Below are 23,883 nucleotides of genomic sequence, written 5' to 3' on the forward strand. Positions count from 1 at the left end.
ACCCCCCCCACACACACACAGTATAATGATGAGTGATTAGCGGCAGGGGCAATATTTGAATTTGCGATATTTCGCGAATATTTAGGCGAATATTCGTAATATATTTGCGATCTCCAGTCATTATTTTCTTGATTGCAAAAAACGGTAATCTGAAAAAATTCGCGATTAACACTACTCCTAAAGTCAAAGATAATGCAGCCTTCTCATTGGTATAATATTCACGATTACAAAGATACAGCACTATATTCTAGATATTCGCAAACTCTCGAAAAGCCAATATTCGTGATAAAAATTCGTAATTAGAATATTTGCAATCAACACTAATAATAACCCCCCCAGTGGCCCCCCACACAGTATAATGACCCCCCAGTGGCCCTCCATTCTGAATAATGAACCTCAGTCACCCCCCTTCCTCCCCCCCCCCTTCCCAATTGGTCACTGGGAATCATTCTACTAAATGGAGGGTCATTGGGGATCATTATACTAAATGGGGGGAACTGGGGTCATTATACTGTATAAGAGGCCCTCACTAGCTAGAACTGACTGGGCCCCACAGCAAGTTTTTGTATAACCCCCCCTCCCCCCCCCCCCCCCCCCCCCCCCCCCCCCGCGGGGGGTTTACATCGGCGTATTTGCAAAGGTTCTTTGCGTTGCTATCTGTAACTTTTCCCCACTCATGCCAGGTCTAAAAAAAAAAGTGGCGTGGGCAGGGAAGGGAATACAGTTATTGCCATACAGTGACTGGATACGTCCATACAGTGACCGGATAAACGGGTATAAGATGGCACTGTACAGGGTATGGCAAGAGGGCACAATGCAGGGTATAAGGGGGCACAGTACGAGGTGGGGGCACAGTCAAGTAACCCTGTGACATTAGAAGGTCCTTATGGTGCATGCATTTTACACACAACCATAATGAGAGGCAGAGGAGTGAGACAGGGGCCCGGGGCCCTGGATGGACAGGAGGGGCGGACACAGCAAGTAGGTGGAAGGAGCACTGAGGGGGATTCATACAAGAAGTAGTGGCAGGAGGTCTGTGCAGGGCAGCAATAGGAGATAGGAGGGTGGAACAGGAGCTCTGGATACCTGAGGGAAGAAAGGAGACAGCAGGGGCTCCATGAGGATGAGATAGGACAGGATATGGGGGGGGAGGTGTCATGGAGGCAAACTGCTTAGTGAGGCAGTAAAACAACTAAATAGCATGAAGCTGCTGGTCTACTACAGCATCCAGCAGCAGCTTGAAGAGTTCCCTGACCCCCCCTCCTGTCCCACAGAGAAGAGACAGTCACAGTGCAGACTCACTCACAGACTGTCTGCATCTCTTCACACTTCTGCTCCGCTGGGGTCTCTCTCCTCCTCAGGCAGCTTCTCCTGTGTAGAGGGGGCATGTGTGAAGCTCTGCAGCACAGGAGCTTGTAAGGGGGTCAGCAGCAGCCAGGCTCTGCACGCTGTTGATGTTTCCTTGCTCCATTCTGACGCTGCGGCCCTGCTACTGCTCCTGGGCCCCTTCTGCCCTCAGGCCCTGAAGTAGTGGCTTCCATGATAGCTACACCCCTGGAGCTGCGGATTGTGAATGAAATGACCACAGCTCCCTGTGCTCCAGCAATGAGCGCTTCCATTTGTATTGATGGAAGAGCTCATAGCAGCACAGTGGGCTCCCCCAGGAGCAGTGGACCCCAGAACTTTACCGGGTATGCCGGGTGCTGGCACCGGCCCTGCCGATTGTTTGTGAAGTTAACTATTAGATTGCTGGGGGTCTCAAAACAGATCATGAGAACCCATACCTCTCAGGTCCCCCCATCCCCCCAAAATGAACAGAGCAGCAGGTCAACCATGTGCACTGCCTCTCCAATGGAGCATTAGGAGCAACAGGGCACTTGCCAAACCTGCTTCTCTGTTAATTTTGGGCGACTCTTAGGGACCCCCACCTATTCTATTTTGTGGTTAGGGACCCTTTAAGAGTAAAAGTGGTTTTCAGCAGGACTGGTTGACTATAGCATGCGTATGGCCTGTACGCCCCTGGTACCATCCCTCCCCCGACAGATGATGTTGACATTTTGATGCCTGATCCTTTTGTTCTTACGGGAACAGTTTATTACGCTCTTACCATTGAGAAGACATGAACGCTCAGCCCAGCCAAGCATGCATGCATGTGTATAGGGGAAGGCCAGGAGGTCCTGTAACAGATGGGGCTGACTTCTGATACAATGTAACAAAGTATCTGCTTTGAAGAAGCCAGGTGCCTGATACAATGTATCACATTATGGATATCTGCATGCTAACCAATGGCACTTCCCACCCTCTGCCCCCCATATGGCCGCCCCCAGCCTTCTGCACATCACCCCCCCCCCGGTAAGACACTCACCTACAGTAAGGTGACACAAGCAGGGGCTGAAGCCTCCCCTTGCCCCCCTCCCTCACAGAAGCTCCGTAAACAGCAGCAGAGAGCAGGCTCTGGCGGACGCGATGTGATGACGACGCGAGGGATGCTGCTACACTGGGATGAGGTGTGGCCACAGGCGGCATTTCCCAACCACATGCACCGGAAGGACAATCCACGTCATTGCTCAAACGCATTTTCCTATCGTCCCCACTGGCGCCACCTGCAGGCGAGTAGGAGATTGCAGCTGATGCAGGCTTTGTTTTCGATATGTTAGCGCCATCTGCCGCTGCAGTGGTAAATAGCATGTTATTAGCTGCAGCGTCTGCGTTGTACGCTAGCACCATCTACCGGTGATGTGGTGAACAACAGAAAACAGATCGCTGTTTGGACGTCATTCTATCGCCATCTGCTGGCGAGATGGTGAACATCAGTACAGGAAGCCGCACATTTGTCAGTGTGCGGAATGGCATTGTTTGCGTTCCATGTTAGCGCCACCTGCCGGCGTCATGGTGAATAGCATCACTCCAGGAAGTGCTGCAAACCGTGAGTATACATACGATTGTACTGTCACTGTGTGACACGAGGCTATTAGATGTACTTTCCAATTAATTCTGTAATCCTTATAAAATATAATTGGTTTAGGGTGGTGTTTGGGGCAGGTGCAGGTCCTCCTCCTTGAAAATGGGGTTTTGGTAGCCCCCTAAGTGCTGTGTGTGTGTGTTCATGTCCCCTACATTGCACCAGACAAACATGGCAGAAGTGTAATCAGTGGTTGTGCTGTGGATAGGGAGGATTTTGGGTGCAGGTTTCAGCTATGTCAAAAATCGGGCCGAATCTGCGCTGAAACCATCTCATATTATTTTCTATGGGAGGCCGCGCCGCACTTCGTTCAGCCAAAGCTTTTTTCCCCATGCGATTTACAGGAATGTACAGGTAGGGTGACCATTAGGGATGAGCGAACTTCTGTTTTCAAGTTCGGCGTACAAGGTTTGGGTTATGGATTCCGCTACCACGGACCATAACGCAATTCTATGACGGAATGCACAACGGAAACGGGACAGATCCGTTATGCAGGCCATAGACTTCTATAATGACGGAATGAATAACGGAATGAATCTAAAGGCATTCCATCATAGAATTTCGTTATGGTCCGTGGTAACTGCTTTTACCACCAAACAAAGCGCAAACGAATTTTAAAATATGAAATTCGCTCATCTCTAATTAGATTTTTTTTTGGCTCCTATGAGCCAAAGTTATTACTTTGCGAAGTCGCGCAAAAAAACATTTCCCAAACTTGGACCACTTGGAACCGAACCCGAGTTCGGGAAATGTTTTTTTACATTGAGACTTCGCAAAGTAATAACTTTGGCTCAAAGGAGCCAACACATTGCAATACTGTACGGAGTGAGCGTATTCAAATGACGTATTATGCGAATCGACTTTGGATGTTTCATCCGAAGTCGATTCGCTCATCCCTACTAGCGACCATATTTTGGTTTTCAAAAAAGAATACACTTGGGGCAGGATGGTTGGCAGCGCTGCACTATGTCCTGACGCTGTATGCAGCGAAGACACTACAAAATTACCGATAATACCTCCAAAATATTACTGTACATTTAAGGGGTCAAGCATAACTAGACTATCCTCTCATAACAAAATGCCAATAACCCCGGTGAAGACACTTGCAGAAGACGACCAAGGAGCGGCGAAGGTAAAGGCCATATTCACCGCTCCCTGGGGCCTCCTGTCCTCTAAACTGTACAGGGGCTGGGCAAGGCAGATTGTGCCCCCCTCCCCTGAATCAATTCACACGGACCCTACTTTCTAATAAAGAGATTTAAAGGGAACCTGTCATCAACTTTATGCTGATCTCACTGAGGGCAGTATAAAGTAGTGACAAAAATGCTGATTTCAGCGATGTGTCACTCATGAGTTACAAGTAAGTGGTTGCTGAGAAAAAGAGTCACGGCCACCTGAGAAGAGTCCTGGTTAGTCATGAAGTCCTGCTCTCCTGCCGATGGCTGACAGTCTTCTACCTGGTTTTCTCCCTTTCTCTCTAGGAGAGAACTGCCAATCATCAGCAGGATATTGGGAATAACCATGACTCTTCTCAGGTAGATTCGACTCTTTTCAAGGCCTGGGCTGCAATGATTATGATGCTGGTTCTCGGCAACCACTTACTATTAGCTCATGAGTGACACATCGCTGACATCAGCATTTCTGTCACTATTTTACGTTGCCCTCAGTGAGATCAGCTTAAAGTTGATGACAGGTTCCCATTAAACACGTTTTATGAGAAGCAGTCACAGGTATACTAAATGTAAATCCAGTGACTTACAGTTGACTTCTCCATGGATTTGAGTTCTTCACTTTCCTTCTCCATTTGGTCCAGACCATCATGAGCAGCCCCCTCTGCTACATAAGAAGACACCCGGATTAATAAATGTCACTCTGCAGATGGAGGCTGTTACATATTTTACATTAGGGCCCAAGAGATGCAGGTTACACCTCTGTCTTTGGCTCATTGACTGCAGTCCATCCCCACCCTCTATAGCAAAGAACCCCCATCCAGCTGCCCCTTTAACACTGCCATGCCGTAGCGTTCATCAATGCTGTGCCGGCTGCTGCCCCATGTGCCCACATGACTGTACCGACTGTGCTGCCAATGCCCCCAATTACTGTACTGCCAAAATAAAAGAGCCAAACACACGACTACAGAACTAGAAAATGATGGGACCCAAAGCAGACTTTAGGCATCAAACTCCAGACCAGTCCCCCAAATTAATCCAGACCTCCTGACAGACACGAAAATTAACCCCAGATTAGACCACACAGACCCCAGATTAGACCACTAATTCATACAGGCCCCAGAATCAAACCCCAAAGTAATGTTGCTCTCTGTAACCCCCACCCCACCATTCCTTAAATCAGATGGCAGACCCCAAATTCATGTGGCCCCCTAAATCATCATATCCAGCAGACGTCAGATCAGACTTCAAAATTCATGGGGCCCCCCTAAACCTTCTTCCCTCAGATCCCTGCAGACCTTAGATCAGACCCCAAAATTCATGTACCCCCCCCCCCCCCCCTCAGATCCTTACAGACCTCAGATCAGACCCCAAAATTCATGTACCTCCCCACAGATCCCTGCATACCTCAAATCAGACCCTAAAGGTCAGGAGCCCCCCCCCCTCCTTTCACTCAGATCCTTGATCAGACCCCAATATTCATGTGCCCCCCTTCCCTCCCTCAGATCCCTGCAGACCTCACATCAACCTCCCCTTCTCCATCCTTCAATCCCTGCAGACCTCAGCACCAAAAAATAAAACAAATGACCTCTCCAGCTCCGTACAGCGCGTCCGCTCTGCAGCTCTGCAATGTGACCGGACGTCTGCGCAGTGTCAGGTCATAGCGTGCTCCTATGTGCACTAGGACCTGACACTGCACTGAGTCAGGACACAGATTGGCTGCTGTGAGGGTTCTCTCACACTTGCATTAAAGTTTTCCGGTATTGAGTTCCGTCCTAGGGGATTTTATCCTAATGCATTCTGAATGTAGAGCAATCCATGCAGGATGCATCAGGATGTCTTCAGTCACTCTTAGGGTATTTGGCTGGAGAACATACCGCAGCATGCAGCAACTTGCCGGAATGCCGGCATTTTTTTCCATTGAAATGCATTAATGCCAGATCCGGCACCAAGTGTTCCGGCAAAATGCGCAGACCTTTTGAAAATGCAAAAAAATAAAAAAATACCGGATCCGTTTTTCCGGATGACATCGGAGAGACGGATCCGGTGTTTCAATGCATTTGTTAGACGGATCCGCATCCGAATCCGTCTACAAATGCTAGCCGTTTGCACACGGATTCACGGATCCGGCAGGCAGTTCCGACATTGATAATTCTCTTTTCTTATGCGACTGTGAACCCAAAAGGAGGCATCAGTGAGGCGCCGGGATTGGCATCATTACCAGCAGCTGTCCGCAGGGAAATCACTGATAAACCCGGTACAATGCCTTGTAGGGCTAGCTGAGCTGAATGTAATGATACATTAGACTAAGCGATCTGTTGCTTCATGTTGAGAAAAAGTACTTTTAATCCATATGCAAATGAGCAGTTAAGTGCACCGAGGGCGGGCCCAGGCCACTCTGTGCAACCTTGCTCCTTTTGTTTCTTTCACCGGCCCCTCCCGCTCCTTGATTGACAGGACCAGGCGAGAAGACTAAGTAGGAATCTGGACCTTTCCATCAAGAAGGAAGGGTTGGCAAAGGAAGAAGGAGGAGCAAGGGTGCACAGTGTGTCTTGGGCCCGTCCTTGGTGCACTTAACTGCTCATTTACATATGGATTCAAAGTCCGAGTGTAATCCCCAGCGGGAGCAGGTGGACTAAGAGAGTTGTCCTAAATAGACAGCAACTATCCATATGCCCTGTGAGATCTGTGGGTGACATAGAGGGGGAACGCCCTGATTATTAGCCAGAGCAAAGAGTCGCTGAAAAGAACATGTGGCATTATTAGGTGGCACTATAGCAGACGCTGGCACTTATAATGGGCACCACTGCTGGTACTGTTTTATGGGTGCTGCTATGATGTTGTCATCACTGTATGGGCACCGCTAGAGCAGGTGCCATTCATTGAGTACTTATATATGGTTGGCACTATTGTATGCAAACTGCCGGAAGACTCTGAATCATTGGCAGTATGCAGGTGCTCGGCTTCCGGCCTCGGTCGCAGCCCCTCCGTCTGCACCAGTACACTGCGTGCAGAATTATTAGGCAAATGAGTATTTTGACCACATCATCCTCTTTATGCATGTTGTCTTACTCCAAGCTGTATAGGCTCGAAAGCCTACTACCAATTAAGCATATTAGGTGATGTGCATCTCTGTAATGAGAAGGGGTGTGGTCTAATGACATCAACACCCTATATTAGGTGTGCATAATTATTAGGCAACTTCCTTTCCTTTGGCAAAATGGGTCAAAAGAAGGACTTGACAGGCTCAGAAAAGTCAAAAATAGTGAGATATCTTGCAGAGGGATGCAGCACTCTTAAAATTGCAACGCTTCTGAAGCGTGATCATCGAACAATCAAGCGTTTCATTCAAAATAGTCAACAGGGTCGCAAGAAGCGCGTGGAAAAACCAAGGTTGCAAAAAAACTGCCCATGAACTGAGAAAAGTCAAGCGTGCAGCTGCCAAGATGCCACTTGCCACCAGTTTGGCCATATTTCAGAGCTGCAACATCACTGGAGTGCCCAAAAGCACAAGGTGTGCAATACTCAGAGACATGGCCAAGGTAAGAAAGGCTGAAAGACGACCACCACTGAACAAGACACACAAGCTGAAACGTCAAGACTGGGCCAAGAAATATCTCAAGACTGATTTTTCTAAGGTTTTATGGACTGATGAAATGAGAGTGAGTCTTGATGGGCCAGATGGATGGGCCCGTGGCTGGATTGGTAAAGGGCAGAGAGCTCCAGTCCGACTCAGACGCCAGCAAGGTGGAGGTGGAGTACTGGTTTGGGCTGGTATCATCAAAGATGAGCTTGTGGGGCCTTTTCGGGTTGAGGATGGAGTCAAGCTCAACTCCCAGTCCTACTGCCAGTTTCTGGAAGACACCTTCTTCAAGCAGTGGTACAGGAAGAAGTCTGCATCCTTCAAGAAAAACATGATTTTCATGCAGGACAATGCTCCATCACACGCGTCCAAGTACTCCACAGCGTGGCTGGCAAGAAAGGGTATAAAAGAAGAAAATCTAATGACATGGCCTCCTTGTTCACCTGATCTGAACCCTATTGAGAACCTGTGGTCCATCATCAAATGTGAGATTTACAAGGAGGGAAAACAGTACACCTCTCTGAACAGTGTCTGGGAGGCTGTGGTTGCTGCTGCACGCAATGTTGATGGTGAACAGATCAAAACACTGACAGAATCCATGGATGGCAGGCTTTTGAGTGTCCTTGCAAAGAAAGGTGGCTATATTGGTCACTGATTTGTTTTTGTTTTGTTTTTGAATGTCAGAAATGTATATTTGTGAATGTTGAGATGTTATATTGGTTTCCCTGGTAAAAATAAATAATTGAAATGGGTATATATTTGTTTTTTGTTAAGTTGCCTAATAATTATGCACCGTAATAGTCACCTGCACACACAGATATCCCCCTAAAATAGCTAAAACTAAAAACAAACTAAAAACTACTTCCAAAAATATTCAGCTTTGATCTTAATGAGTTTTTTGGGTTCATTGAGAACATGGTTGTTGTTCAATAATAAAATTAATCCTCAAAAATACAACTTGCCTAATAATTCTGCACTCCCTGTATATAGAATTTAAATAGAAGGTATTGTTTGCCTCAGGGGTGTCAAACTCAGGGCCACATCAGCCTTATGGTTGTCTTCGAAGGGCCATTAGTAATTCTGCCACTGTGTAAATGTAACTATGCCCGTTAGGCGTCCATAACCTGGGCATCTTCTGTATAATACACAAGATGCCCAGGTTATACCAGCATGCTCCATATCACTATATACAAGAAGATGTATAACTTATACCAGCTGTACATATATAATTATATACAGGAGATACCCAGGTTATACCAGCATGGTCCATATCACTATATACAAGAAGGTATATAACTTATAGCAGCTATATATATATATATATATATATATATATATATACTTATATACAGGAGATGCCCAGGTTATACCAGCTGTACATATATAATTATATACAGGAGATGCCCAGGTTATACCAGCATGGTCCATATCACTGTATACAAGAAGATGTATAACTTATACCAGCTGTACATATATAATTATATACAGGAGATACCCAGGTTATACCAGCATGGTCTATATCACTATATACAAGAAGATGTATAACTTATACCAGCTGTACATATATAATTATATACAGGAGATACCCAGGTTATACCAGCTGTACATATATAATTATATACAGGAGATGCCTAGGTTGTACCAGCATGCTCCATATATCACTATATACAAGAAGATGTATAACTTATACCAGCTGTACATATATAATTATATACAGGAGATGCCCAGGTTATACCAGCATGCTCCATATCACTATATACAAGAAGATGTATAACTTATACCAGCTGTACATATATAATTATATACAGGAGATGCCTAGGTTGTACCAGCATGCTCCATATATCACTATATACAAGAAGATGTATAACTTATACCAGCTGTACATATATAATTATATACAGGAGATACCCAGGTTATACCAGCATGCTCCATATCACTATATACAAGAAGATGTATAACTTATACCAGCTGTACATATATAATTATATACAGGAGATGCCCAGGTGATACCAGCATGGTCCATATCACTGTATACAAGAAGATGTATAACTTATACCAGCTGTACATATATAATTATATACAGGAGATACCCAGGTTATACCAGCATGCTCCATATCACTATATACAAGAAGATGTATAACTTATACCGGCTGCACATATATAATTATATACAGGAGATGCCCAGGTTATACCAGCATGGTCCATATCACTATATACAAGAAGATGTATAACTTATACCAGCTGTACATATATAATTATATACAGGAGATACCCAGGTTATACCAGCACGGTCCATATCACCATATACATAAAGATATATAACTTATACCGGCTGTACATATATAATTATATACAGGAGATACCCAGGTTATACCAGCATGGTCTATATCACTATATACAAGAAGATGTATAACTTATACCAGCTGCACATATATAATTATATACAGGAGATGCCCAGGTTATACCAGCATGCTCCATATCACTATATACAAGATGTATAACGTCTACCAGCTGTACATATATAATTATATACAGGAGATGCCCAGGTTATACCAGCATGGTCCATATCACTGTATACAAGAAGATGTATAACTTATACCAGCTGTACATATATAATTATATACAGGAGATACCCAGGTTATACCAGCATGGTCCATATCACTATATACAGGAAGATGTATAACTTATACCAGCTGTACATATATAATTATATACAGGAGATGCCCAGGTTATACCAGCATGCTCCATATCACTGTATACAAGAAGATGTATAACTTATACCAGCTGTACATATATAATTATATGCAGGAGATACCCAGGTTATACCAGCATGGTCTATATCACTATATACAAGAAGATGTATAACTTATACCAGCTGTACATATATAATTATATACAGGAGATACCCAGGTTATACCAGCATGGTCTATATCACTATATACAAGAAGATGTATAACTTATACCAGCTGCACATATATAATTATATACAGGAGATGCCCAGGTTATACCAGCATGCTCCATATCACTATATACAAGAAGATGTATAACTTATACCGGCTGTACATATATAATTATATACAGGAGATGCCCAGGTTATACCAGCATGGTCCATATCACTATATACAAGAAGATGTATAACTTATACCAGCTGTACATATATAATTATATACAGGAGATGCCCAGGTTATACCAGCATGCTCCATATATCACTATATACAAGAAGATGTATAACTTATACCAGCTGTACATATATAATTATATACAGGAGATACCCAGGTTATACCAGCATGGTCCATATCACTATATACAAGAAGATGTATAACTTATACCAGCTGTATCTATATAATTATATACAGGAGATGCCCAGGTTATACCAGCATGCTCCATATCACTATATACAAGAATATGTATATAGTGATCTAGAAAAAGGAGGAGGAGGCAGCAGCGCGGCACTATGGGTTAGGCGGCGCCCATTTTGTGCACCGCACAGAACGTCCTGACGCATTCGGAAGCGCTGTTGCACTGTTGCACTGTGGCTGTGGGAGACAAATATGGGCACTGCCATTGCGGTGCACGGCACTAACTGCTCACACATATGACGGGCCTCACCGACAGGCCACAGAGAACAAGACCGCAGGCCTTGTGTTTGACACATGTGGTGTACCTGATCTTATCTATATCTGTGCACCCCCACTTACCCAGGAGACATTGCGTTTTAAGTGACAGCCTATTTTTTATGTGCACTCGGCCAATGACAGATACGTATCAACAAGTAAAATCCCGCTGCGCTCCTATTGTGCTCCTCTCTGTCCTCTCTCTAAGTAAAAGTGAGAAAACTGCAGTGTTTATTGAGGCCATTAGGAGGCTTTAGTGGCCCCGGCACTGAGTGATGAGCCTGAGATAAATGAAGTCCAGGAGCGGTGAGCGGTGATGGAGAGGTCAGTCCCCTCAGCTATTGTCACTATGAGATATTACCAGACCATAACTTTTGTCCCCATCATCGGCTGACCCCTGATCTGGAGAAAAAATGGCTGCCGCTTCTCGCAGATATTAAGCGGAGGCCAGCAGTTCAGATACTTGTGACCTCCGGAGATAAATCCCTCCAGGCCTCAGAATGAAAAAGAAACTAATTTCTCAAACACTACTCAAATATTTCACACTTAAAGGGGCTTCCCTACGTGGACAAGTCAAAAAATCTATAAGGGTATGGCCACACGTGGTGTAAACCTTGTGGGTTGTCCACAGTGGAATCAAAAAGGTTATGTGGGAATTTCATATTTGTGACCTATCTTCAGGATCGGCAGGGGTCCTGGGTGTTGGATCAGCTGCATAAAGAGGCCATGGCGGTCTATGAGTATTTAGGACATTTCCTAGACCAGTGACATCACCCTACATTGGTCACATGGCCTCTGCTCAGGGTAAATCAGGCTAAGCTGCAATACCAAGTACAGCCATACTATACAATGTATGGCGCTGTGGAGCTGTGAGGAGGCCACGGCTTCCTCTGAAAACTGATCCCTTAGACCCGCCATCTGGTGGGACTCTCTTCTGCATTACTACCCCTTAGGCCTCTTTCACACGAGCGAGTATTCCGCGGGGGGGGGGGGGTGCAATGCGTGACGTGAACGCACTGAATACCGACCCATTCATTTCTATGGGGCTGTGCACACGAACGGTGATTTTCACGCATCACTTGTGCGTTGCGTGAAAATCGCAGCATGTTCTATATTCTGAAATCAATGGGACCGTTTTTAACGGCTGATTGACAGGAGTGCACCCGTCTAATGGCCGTTAAAAACGGGTACATAGGCCATTTAGGGGTTAAAAAAAACCTCACCTCATCCACTTGCTTGCGGAACGGCAGTCTCTTCTCTCTTCATTGAGCAGGACCTGCCGAAGGACCTGCGATCTGCGTGGTGACGTAACCACGTGGGAGCGCGCAGTGACGTCATCGTGCACCTTCGGCAGGTCCCGTTCTGTGAAGAGAGAAGCGACTGCTGCAGCGCGAGAAAGTGGATAAGGTCAGGGTTGTTTTTTTTGGCTGTGGGACTCTATGGGGGCATTATATAAACCAGGCATGCTCAACCTGCGGCCCTCCAGCTGTTGCAAAACTACAACTCCCAGCATGCCCGAACAGCTATCAGCCTACAGCAGGGCATTGTGGGAGTTGTAGTTTTACAACAGTTGGAGGGCCGCAGGTTGAGCATGCCTGATAAAAACCATGGGGGACATTATAAAGCTGGGGGCCCTAAAAAAAAAACATAAAAAACACACACACACTATGGGTGACATTATTTAAGATGGGGCCCTACATTGGAGGCATTATTAAAGCTAGGGGCGGTTAAAAAGATTATATACACCAGGCATCCTTAAACTGCGGCCCTCCAGCTGTTGTAAAACTACCACCTGCCCTGCTGCAGGCTGATACCTGTAGGCTGATACCTGTAGGCTGTTCGGGCATGCTGGGAGTTGTAGTTTTGCAACAGCTGGAGGGCTGCAGTTTGAGGAGGCCTGATATACACCGTGTGGGACATTTATTTAGCTGGGAGCCTACATGGGGGCATTATTAAAGGTGGGGGCACTATAAAAAAAATGATTTACACCTTGGAAGACATTATTTTGCTGGGGCCAAAATAGGGGGCATTATTAAAGCTGGGGGCAGCAACAAAGAAAAAATTGTACACTACGGGGGACGTTATTTTAGCTGGAGGCCTACCATCCTGTGGGTGTTCTCAGAAGGGTGGGTCTAGAAATAACTGCCGATCAAATTCATCCATTTTTCATGTCTGTTTTTAAGGGACACGCCGTCTGGCAAGACTCTCTGCTGCATTACCACCCCTTAGACCCGCGGTCTGGCAGGACTCTCTGCTGCATTACCACCCATTAGACCCGCGGTCTGGCAGGACTCTCTGCTGCATTACCACCCCTTAGATCCGCGGCCTGGCGGGGACTCTCTGCTGCATTACCACCCCTTAGACGCGCGGTCTGGCCAGGACTCTGCTGCATTACTACCCCTTAGACACGCCATCTGGCAGGACTCTCTGCTGCATTACCACCCCTTAGACGCGCGGTCTGGCCAGGACTCTGCTGCATTACTACCCTTTAGACCCGCGTTCTGGCCAGGACTCTGCTGCATTATTACCCCTTAGACCCGCGGTCTGGCAGGACTCTCTGCTGCATTACAAACCCTTAGACCTGCGGTCTGGCCAGGACTCTGCTGCATTCCCACCCCTTAGACCCGAGGTCTGGTGGGACTCTGCTGCATTACAAACCCTTAGACCCGCGGTCTGGCCAGGACTCTGCTGCATTACCACCCCTTAGACCCGCGGTCTGGCGGGACTCTCTGCTGCACTACCACCCCTTAGACCCGCGGTCTGGCAGGACTCTGCTGCATTACCACCCCTTAGACCCGAGGTCTGGTGGGACTCTCTGCTGCACTACCACCCCTTAGACCCGCGGTCTGGCAGGACTCTGCTGCATTACAAACCCTTAGACCCGCGGTCTGGCCAGGACTCTGCTGCATTACCACCCCTTAGACCCGAGGTCTGGTGGGACTCTCTGCTGCACTACCACCCCTTAGACCCGCGGTCTGGCAGGACTCTGCTGCATTACAAACCCTTAGACCCGCGGTCTGGCCAGGACTCTGCTGCATTAGCACCATCTGAATGAGGCCAACAATGGTCATTCCGTGTACAGTGACCTTAATATACGCCTCCTTATAGATGATATATAGGCCTCGTCTGTGGGAACTGAACTCAGCTCAACCCCTGCCATGTTCACCTGTAGGAATGTGAATGTCACTTTTCGCTGTTGACAGCAGGACTGGAGGCGATGTGAAAATGAAGTGTTTGTTTCTGGTCATGGAGTGGGACATCAGTAACTCACCACCTGCCCTAGTTTAGATAGGGCTATGCTGACCTACACCTGAACTGGTCACTCTCAGAGGACACATGTCATGTGCAGGCCGCCCTCCTCCGCCCCATACAGGGCACTTGCAGAGGAAGGCAGAGTGCTATGTTAACCCCTTCAAAAACACACCAGATTTACTGAACTAAAAATCAAAAACTAAGTGTATGGGGTCTTGTTTTTTATTTTACTTTTTTTATTTTTATTATTGTCATTTCTACACACGTTATTTTGGGTCATGGTGTATACTTTACATTATTAGTGTTTATTTTTAATTTATTTTTTATTAATTTGATTAATTATTCATATAATTAATAATTATTCATATAATTCGGGATTGGAAAGGCAAACTTTTTTTTTTTTTTCATTTTATGTTTTTTTTTAATGTATTTAACTTTTTGGGCTTTACTTGGATTTCTTTTTTTTTTGTAAAAGTATATTTTGTCATAAGTATATTTTAACAGATTTAACAATCTTGTCTAATCGTAAGACAGTGAAAACTTACTGAAAGGGGTTTTTCGGGAGTAGAATATTGATAGCCTATTTCTGTCTGAGGAATGCTCTGCCACTCTGAATGCACTTGGACATGCCAATCATCAAGATCCACAGCTGGCAGCTCACTTTGAGATCTGGCTACCGTACATTATGTCACCAAACACCATAATCCCGGGAGTAGGACTGGTGTGAAGTTTCCTTGTGAAGGCCACTTCATGGCGTTGCCCATGTGGTCTCCTGATCAATCTACGGCTACAATTGTGTCCGACACAAAAGTGGGACTCATCGATGAAGAGGACAGACCTCCTTTCTGTGCACCATGATAGTCTTTGAGAGCGGTGGCGTGAGGTCAGTGGACACCTGTAGCTGGACGTCTGACTTGTAGCCCAATGTCATGCAGACACCTTCTGATGGTTTGTGTAGACACTGTTTGCTGCCCTAGGCTTGGGGTGTGACGTCCAATTTCACTTGCAGTACAGAATGGGTCACTACGCACCATTTTCATAATCAGATGATCCATCCAGGCAGAGGTTCTCCTCTGTGCACCTCTTGCTTTCAGTCAAGTTCATCGTTGTTCTTCCAACCATGGAACACGTAACATTGACCAGTGCTAACATCTCAGAATAGGTGTGTAGTGAGCTACCAGAGTGATGAACCAAGGTCTCTCAGGTCAAAGATTTTGTCCCTCTAAATTTGCTTCAAATGGTGATAACTGGCACATGGACAAACAGGAGGTATCACACAATCATCCCACACAACTTGATCCTATTTTTGAGGTTTGATATGGCTAAAAAAACTTTGCATTCAATCTGGCTTTTATGCCTCTCCCACATGCCACAGATTGGAGCTAGGTGCTTGAAATTCATCTGCAGATCTTAGTGACACCTGCTACTTCCTAAGTTTGCGTAACTCTATGGCTTATCCTTCTTGGTGCTGCAATTTTGATGTTGAGGAGTCTGAAAAACCAATAGGGGGCAGAGCATAGCAAACGGATCTCTTTGTCATGCTCCGCCTCTAAAAGGGTTTTCCAAGACTAAAAAATGTACCGCATGGGCCCTCTCCCTGCGCCGCTCATGGTCCCTGCACCGCCGCTGCTGCTTCTTCCTGTGTCTGGATGAAAACATCCGGTGTCGGTGGGAGGGGTATGGGGGAGCAGCCAATAGCAGGCAGGGACGGGGACGAGTCTCCCTAGTATTGCGGGTGACGCAAGGGAGGCTTATCCCCGTCACCACCTGCCATTGGCTGCTCCCCCCGACACCGGATGTTTTCATCCATGCACGGGGAGAAGCAGCAGCGGGGAGCCAGGTAAGTATATTCAGTGTGAGGGGCCCGGGCATATGTAGAACATTTTTTAGTCTTAGATAACCCCTTTAAGGGAAATCTCTCTTTTTTTTTTTTAATAGGCTTTATTTTTCCAAGCAAAAAATAAAGAGTAACATCAACCAGCAGACACGCAGGTCTCAAGACTAGTGCCGTCAAGATGTCATAGGCAAATACAGAATTTGAACGTTTCGGGAATATACAGCATGACATATTGGTATTCAAAGAAACAAAAAGCTGAGTATATCGCCCCCCACTGAATTGTTTCATGTCAGAAGCTCTAGAGTCGAGACCACATTCACTCTACAATCACACACACCGCTGCGCTGCGGCCAGGCCGCTCATATGTAATACCATCTATTGAGGCATACAGAGGAGAACCCTCCTTGTAACCCAAGGCTGAATTCTGCTAATCATATTTTTAGGATTATTGGACACCCTATTTCCTTTCTTCCCTAAGCGACATGCTTACGCATGCTAGATCTGGTACTGGTCTCGCTTGCAGCCAGAGCCCCCAAACCTTCTCAAATTTCTCCTCCTTTCCTCTCTCGATAAACGTTAGTCTATACATTGGTAGAGCCGCATCTATAATTTGAATCCACTGTTGAACCGACGGGACCACCGGGGGTTTCCAGTTCAGTAACATGACCTTCCTGGCATAAAACATCAATAGTCTATACAAAATTCTGGCGTATTTAGTTTGAATCAGGTCATTCACCAATCCCAACAAACTGTTCTCTGGGAAACAGACTGCCGGCAAGTCCAGTTGATCATTCAGGAATTTGTGAGTCCCCAGCCAAAACTGAGCTGTCACTGGACAACTCCATATCTGCGCCACATCTGGTACACTGCGGGCTTCCTAGTCTACGCACGCGATTCAGTCTGACTGGAGTTAAGTAAGCGCGATGCAGCCATTTCGCCTGGATTAATTGGTCCCTTGCACTAATTACTGAGGTTCTCCAAGTGTGCACCAATTCTTTCTCATGTCTATCCTCTAACTGCGGGATATCCTCCTTCCACCTTGCCAAAGAGCTAGATAGCGGGGACGAGGTCTGCGACATCAGTTCCGCATAGAAGGAAGACACTGATTTATGCATCTCTCTCAATCTAGCAACCTTTTCAATAGGGCTATATTCTAGCTTAATGGGATCCTTGCCGAATTGTTTAGCACAGGCAAGCCTAAGTTTTAAGCAGCCAAGAGACAGATACTGGGTCTCTTCCCCTAAAACATCCCTCAATCTTCACTTATGCACACAAACACCCCTCTCTGTCTGTCCCTTGGTGTCCCTTGTAGGCAATATGGTGACTGCCCAGCTTCGTCAGAGTTTAAAGACCAATCACACCCTGGGGCAGACAGACAAACGTATATCATATAAACTGTCCCGACGCGTTTCACTGGCAATGGGCCAGGTCATCAGGGGACCAATGAATACCAAGAATTCAGTAAAAACACATAGTGGGCGCTCATCCAGCATCAGACACTACCAAGTATGCCGGCGCCAGCAAGTAAAGAACAATGCTATTAGTAAATAGAGAGTACTTAGCTCGCCATATGTGTAGGATTCCTGGGTCCGCTCCTCTCCTGCGTATGGCAGCCATTTCAAGTCATTTACTAGAGAGGAAGATTTACCCACGCTTTCAACTTTTGCATAATATATTCCATAGTCGGGAGTAGATTGAGAGAGATTAAATTTTTGGGCTCTTTATGTATTATGACACCCAGATATTTGAACTTCTCAACTACCAGTAGTTTTGACCTCGGTGAAACTCTCGGATTCTCAGTTTTATCCACCAAATACAACACTGATTTGGTCCAATTAACTCTAAGTCCTGAGAACCTCCCATACTCATCTATCGCTTCTAGGAGCATGGGAAATCTCTCTTTAGGCCTCTTTCAGACGGGCGTTGCGGGAACACGCACGATTTTTCCGCGTGAGTGCAAAACATTGTAATGCGTTTTGCACTCGCGTGAGAAAAATCACGCATGTTTGGTACCCAAACCCGAACTTCTTCACAGAAGTTCGGGCTTGGGATCGGTGTTCTGTAGATTGTATTATTTTCCCTTATAACATGGTTATAAGGGAAAATAATAGCATTCTGAATACAGAATGCATAGTAAAATAGCGCTGGAGGGGTTAAAAAAAGAATAATAATTTAACTCACCTTAATCCACTTGATCGCGAAGCCGGCATCTCTTCTGTCTTCTTCTGATCTCTGTGCAGCAACAGGACCTGTGGTGACGTCACTCCGGTCATCACATGATCCATCACCATGGTAAAAGATCATGTGATGGATCATGTGATGACCAGAGTGACGTCACCACAGGTCCTGTTGCTGCACAGAGATCAGATGAAGACAGAAGGAGATGCCGGGCTTCGCGATCAAGTGGATTAAGGTGAGTTAAATTTTTTAATATTTTTTTTTAACCCCTCCAGCGCTATTTTACTATGCATTCTGTATTCAGAATGCTATTATTTTCCCTTATAACCATGTTATAAGGGGAAATAATAATGATCGGGTCTCCATCCCGATCGTCTCCTAGCAACCGTGCGTGAAAATCGCACCGCATCCGCACTTGCTTGCGGATGCTTGCGATTTTCACGCAACCCCATTCACTTCTATGGGGCCTGCGTTGCGTGAAAAACGCACAAAGAGGAGCATGCTGCATTCTCACGCAACGCACAAGTGATGCGTGAAAATCACCGCTCATGTGAACAGCCCCATAGAAATGAATGGGTCGGGATTCAGTGCGGGTGCAATGCGTTCAACTCACGCATCGCATCTGCGCGGAATACTCGCCCGTGTGAAAGGGGCCTTAGTGTTTCTTGAATCTCTATCATGCTCTGCCCCCTGAGGCCCTGCACTAGGCATAATAGAGTATCATTTTTACATGTAGCGTCCCCTAAGTCTGCTCCAAAAGGAGTCTTAAAGGGGCTGTGTCACAAAACATATTCTACCTTTTTCAAACCAGCACCTGGATCTGAATACTTTTGTAATTGCATGTCATTAAAATTTTTGTATAGCTACTGAGTTATTCAATAAAATGTATCTCTATAGCACCACCTGCTGTTTATCCTTTTCCTTATTTTTTTAGTCCACCTCACTGAACTGGTCGAATTTGCTCGGTTTAAATTTGCAACTGCCACCAGCTATACTTTCTGTTAGAAATTGTGGCAGTTACAGAGAGAGAGCTGCGGCAGAAAGGACATGCCCCATGAACTGCTAGGCTGAAGAGAATCTAGCAGAGGTACAGGGCTGGTTTTAGCTTTGTTACAAAGAGATTGTCATGTACTATCAGGAATGCCCAACGTGCGGTCCTCCAGCTGTTGCAAAAGTACAACTCCCAGCATACTCGGACAGCCTACAGCTATCAGGGTATGTTGGGAGTTGTAATTTTGCAACAGCTGGAGGGCCGCAGGTTGGGCATCCCTGTACAATATGATGTCTTATTTTTATTTTTACACCAATCCTGGCATGAGCCCATTAATAAGTACAGGTTTGGTCCACAGTCTAGGGGATAAGTGTCTGATCGCTGGGAGTCTGATCACTGCGGGTCTGATCACTGCGGGTCTGATCGCTGGGGGTCTGATTGCTGCGGGTCTGATCGCTTGTGGTCTGATCGCTGGGGGTCTGATCGCTGCGGGTCTGATCGCTGGGGGTCTGATTGCTGGGGGTCTGATCGCTGGGGGTCTGATTGATTGCTGGGGGTCTGATTGCTGGGAGTCTGATTGCTGGGGGTCTGATTGCTGGGGGTCTGATTGCTGGGGGTCTGATTGCTGGGGGTCTGATTGCTGGGGGTCTGATCGCTGGGGGTCTGATAGCTGTGGTCACAATGCCGGAGGTCCTCGAGTCTCCTTTGTGAATGCAGCGGTACTGAGCATACATATACTATTACTATTAGTTAGGCTCTGTCATCCCTGACCTCACATTGACCATTTTTTGCTCATCACACCTTGGATAAGTTGCTGATTAACAGCAGTGAACTTTTGTTGACTTCACATCTGCCCCCCTCCCCCGGTGCTTTGACTCCCTGTTATCAGCCATCGCTGCTCCATAGGTAATCTAAGAATCTGTTTATTCAGTTACACTTGAATGGAAGGCAAACTAAAATGGAAAGACTTCAAAAGTGGCGCTCGATTTCCATTTCATTCTTCTTGCTGCTCAGTATGTTTCTCACAGAATCTAAGGGGTTAATAAAAATTAGAAAATGAAATATTATTCTTCCCATTTAACTTGTGACAGCTTGTACGTGTTATTTACGGAGGGTCAACCTTCAGTGCATTTCCTTTTATATTGCTTATCTTTTATCATTTACTCTACTTTAGGCTACATGCACATGACCGTATGTATTTTGCGGTCCACAAAATATGGATCCGCAAAAAATACGGATGACGTCCGTGTTGAATTCGTGTTTTTTGGGGTTTTTTGGCGGATCCATTGTAACAATGCCTGTTCTTTGTCCGCAAAATGGACAAGAATAGGACATGCTCTATATTTTTTGTGGGGCTACAGAACCGACATACGGATTTTTTGCAGACCCATTGAAATTAATGGGTTTACATCATATCTGCAAAAAAAAAAACCGGAAAGGACACGGAAACAAAATATGTTCGTGTGCATGAGGCCTTAGTCTTATGCCAGATTATATAGCATCAGCATATTCCGCAGCGCTGTATAGAGATTAGTACCCGTCACCATAGGGGCTCACAATTTAAATTTTTTTGGGGAAAAAAAGAGTAACAAACAAAAGTTAAAGGTATTTTCCTATCTTGAATGGGTTGTCTGGTGCCGTTTAGCTGTTCTTTTTTTTCACACGGGACCGCTGAGGACAGTGAGTGGCTTCAGAGGTCTCATTACCAAAAATGGGTTCCGCAGGGACCACTGGCAGCCGCAACGCTGGCATTTTAATAGATGAACAAGCTATTTTTTAAAATCTACTTAACACACTCCTGGTGGCCATTAGTTTTTTTTATTATGCCGTACAACCTTTTTAAAGGGCATCTGTCAAAGTGCAGAGGGCATGGCAGTTGCAGAGAGAGCAGAGTCTCTAGGTGTAACGGAAACGCCCCCGTTGCTCCTAGAGGCTCATTTGCATATAATAAAACATAATTTTTCTCAGCAATGCGGGCGCATATGGACATGGGACCAACACAGATGTGTTCACCTGCCAAGTGCACATGTAACAGGTCAGTCAGTGTCATAGGGACAAAACTGCTGACAGATGCCCTTTGAGGTTTTATGGCCTATTAACATAAAATTCCTATTTCTACAAGCATTTAAGGGGAGATTTATCAAGACAGGCACTTTCTGCACTGGTCTAGATATCTCCTGCATTCACGGTGGACGCGCCTAGTTTGTGACGAGGCGTAGGCCTTATCATAAATTAGGCGCATTCTCCGTAAGTTCGTGTGCCTAAACAGAAATCTACTACAGCCCAGAAAACTGGCGTAAATGAAGATAATCTTGTCTGTGCTGATGGCCACGCCCCTTTCCCACCCTTGCCACGCCCCCCTTTTGAAAATGTGGCAAGGGCGGAGTAAAAAGAGGCACTTGCGACTTACTTTTTAAAAGTCGCAAACACACAACTTTTTAAAGCCACTTTTCTGGCGCAAAGAAAATGCTTGTCCCTGATTCTTCCCATTAAAGTTTGTGGGAGTTGTGCAAAGAAACCAGCTTGTCACTCCACCCCACCCAGTCTCCCATTATGTAAGAGTCCCAAGGGTCCTGCACCCATGAAGTGTTTATGGCCATAACTACTTTAGATTGGAATACCCCTTAAGTTCACCTAATGGCACTAGAAAAATACCGTAGGCAAAATATTTAAAATGGTAAAAATAAAAAAAACAACGCTGGCGCTTCCTTCCTTGAAATCAAGCATTTCCCACCTGAACTGCTCCTCCAGCACCTTGATGGAAATTCCTTATCATAGGGAACGTCATCCCCTTGCCTTCGGAGATCTCGCACTGGCGCATTTCCGGCGCATGCTCAGTTATGTTTGGTGTACAGCACCTGGCCTAAATGCGCATGCTCCACACATCTGGAAGGTTTGCATGCATTGCTGGAGCACAGAGGGCTGGGAGCAAGCTCTCCCAGTTTGCAGCCCATGACCGGAAATGCCGCAGAACGGTGCCTGTGCAAAAGGGCTCATGCATCCCGGCCGAGGGCATGGCACCATTTATTTTTTAACTTCTGTAGAAATGTCCTATCCAAGAATAGGACATGTTCTATCTTTTTGCAGGGCCGCAGAAGGGACATACGGATATGAAGAGCACACATTGTGCTTTCCATATCTTTAGCATCCCTATTGAAATGAATGGGCCTGCATCCAATCCACAAGAAATGTGCATCGGATGCCGACCAAACATACGGTCGTGGACATGAGGCCTAATCCCTGGAGGCAAGGGGATGACGTTCCTTCTGATAGGGAAAGTCAGTCAAGGTATAGAAGGTACGGTTTGAAATGACTAATTTGCATAGGACTCAAGTCATGATTTTCAGCACCTTTTATAAGTTGGAAAAGGAGAACCCGAGGCACCTTGAGAGCGACATGAGCAGATTGACTGCGATCGGTTTATATCACAAAAAAAGAGCTGACAGGCTCCCTTTAAAACTAAACTTTCTGACAGCTAAAATGGGGGAAAATAAAGGGGTTATCCCATGACACTAGAAAACTAAATACCCAGGGATAGCCAGCTTTTGGCTAGGGAAATATTTGGATGTGCTGGCCCTTTAAGAAGCCGAGAGCAAGTGCAACCCCAATAGAACAGGCCCAGATGCCAAACAGAAGATTAAGGAGCGATGTCGGTAGGAGAGTGGGGTCAGCGGCGGACAGGGTAAGTAGCGAAGCTTCTGTGCCCACATGGGAGAACTAGGGGAAGCGGCTGGCACGGACCGCCAACGCAACACTAGATTTATTCCATGCTGGCAGCTCAGGGAGGCGTGTTCTTTATCGGGGGGTGTGGCCTTTCTACTGCAGCTTGAAGTATGGAACTGAGCATGTGCGTCCACCTCAGGAGCTGGGACAAAGACATTAGAAAAATAGCAAACAGCAGATACATTTTATTGAACAACTCAGTGGTTATACTACATTTTTAATGACAGGCAATAACAATAGTATACAGGTCCAAGTGCTGGTTTGAAAACTCTAGAATATTTTTCACGGGAAAGCTCCTTTAAGCAAAATTAAAAAAATATAAATCTTTGGGTCTTTAATGGGTTAAAAAACAAAACCTCGGAGACATCAGTAAAACTGGGTGCAGACTTACTAAATTTAGTGCAGGTTTTACGAGCTGTTAGTTCCTGACAAAATTGGGGCATATGATGATGGATGACCCCCAGAGCGCAGTATAAAGAGGCGGATCTCTCTTCACGCCCCTATTGCTTCCCTATAATTCACTTGGTCCTCAGTCAAGCAGCGACCTGTCGGGTCTTTTGTCCTCGAGAGGAAC

The 23,883-nt window shown here is 45.8% G+C and overlaps 2 protein-coding genes across 3 annotated transcripts in view; one reads left to right on the forward strand and one right to left on the reverse strand.

The window, feature by feature from the left end:
- TTC3 (tetratricopeptide repeat domain 3) overlaps window positions 1-2,584 on the reverse strand; it is a 174,330-nt gene extending 171,746 nt beyond the window's left edge. The window contains exon 1 of one of the 2 annotated variants that reach the window (XM_040423100.1): window positions 2,366-2,584. The gene's annotated coding sequence lies outside the window, so the exon portion shown is untranslated. The remainder of the gene's footprint in view (window positions 1-2,365) is intronic. The other variant, XM_040423102.1, reaches the window with a different exon arrangement.
- A 306-nt stretch (window positions 2,585-2,890) lies between these two features.
- The window catches only part of LOC120994490 (phosphatidylinositol glycan anchor biosynthesis class P), a 34,469-nt gene continuing 13,476 nt past the window's right edge, over window positions 2,891-23,883 (forward strand). The window contains exon 1 of the mRNA XM_040423105.1: window positions 2,891-2,926. The gene's annotated coding sequence lies outside the window, so the exon portion shown is untranslated. The remainder of the gene's footprint in view (window positions 2,927-23,883) is intronic.

The sequence above is a fragment of the Bufo bufo genome, chromosome 3, assembly GCF_905171765.1.
Source record: "Bufo bufo chromosome 3, aBufBuf1.1, whole genome shotgun sequence".
In the NCBI taxonomy this organism is placed as follows: Eukaryota; Metazoa; Chordata; class Amphibia; order Anura; family Bufonidae; genus Bufo; species Bufo bufo.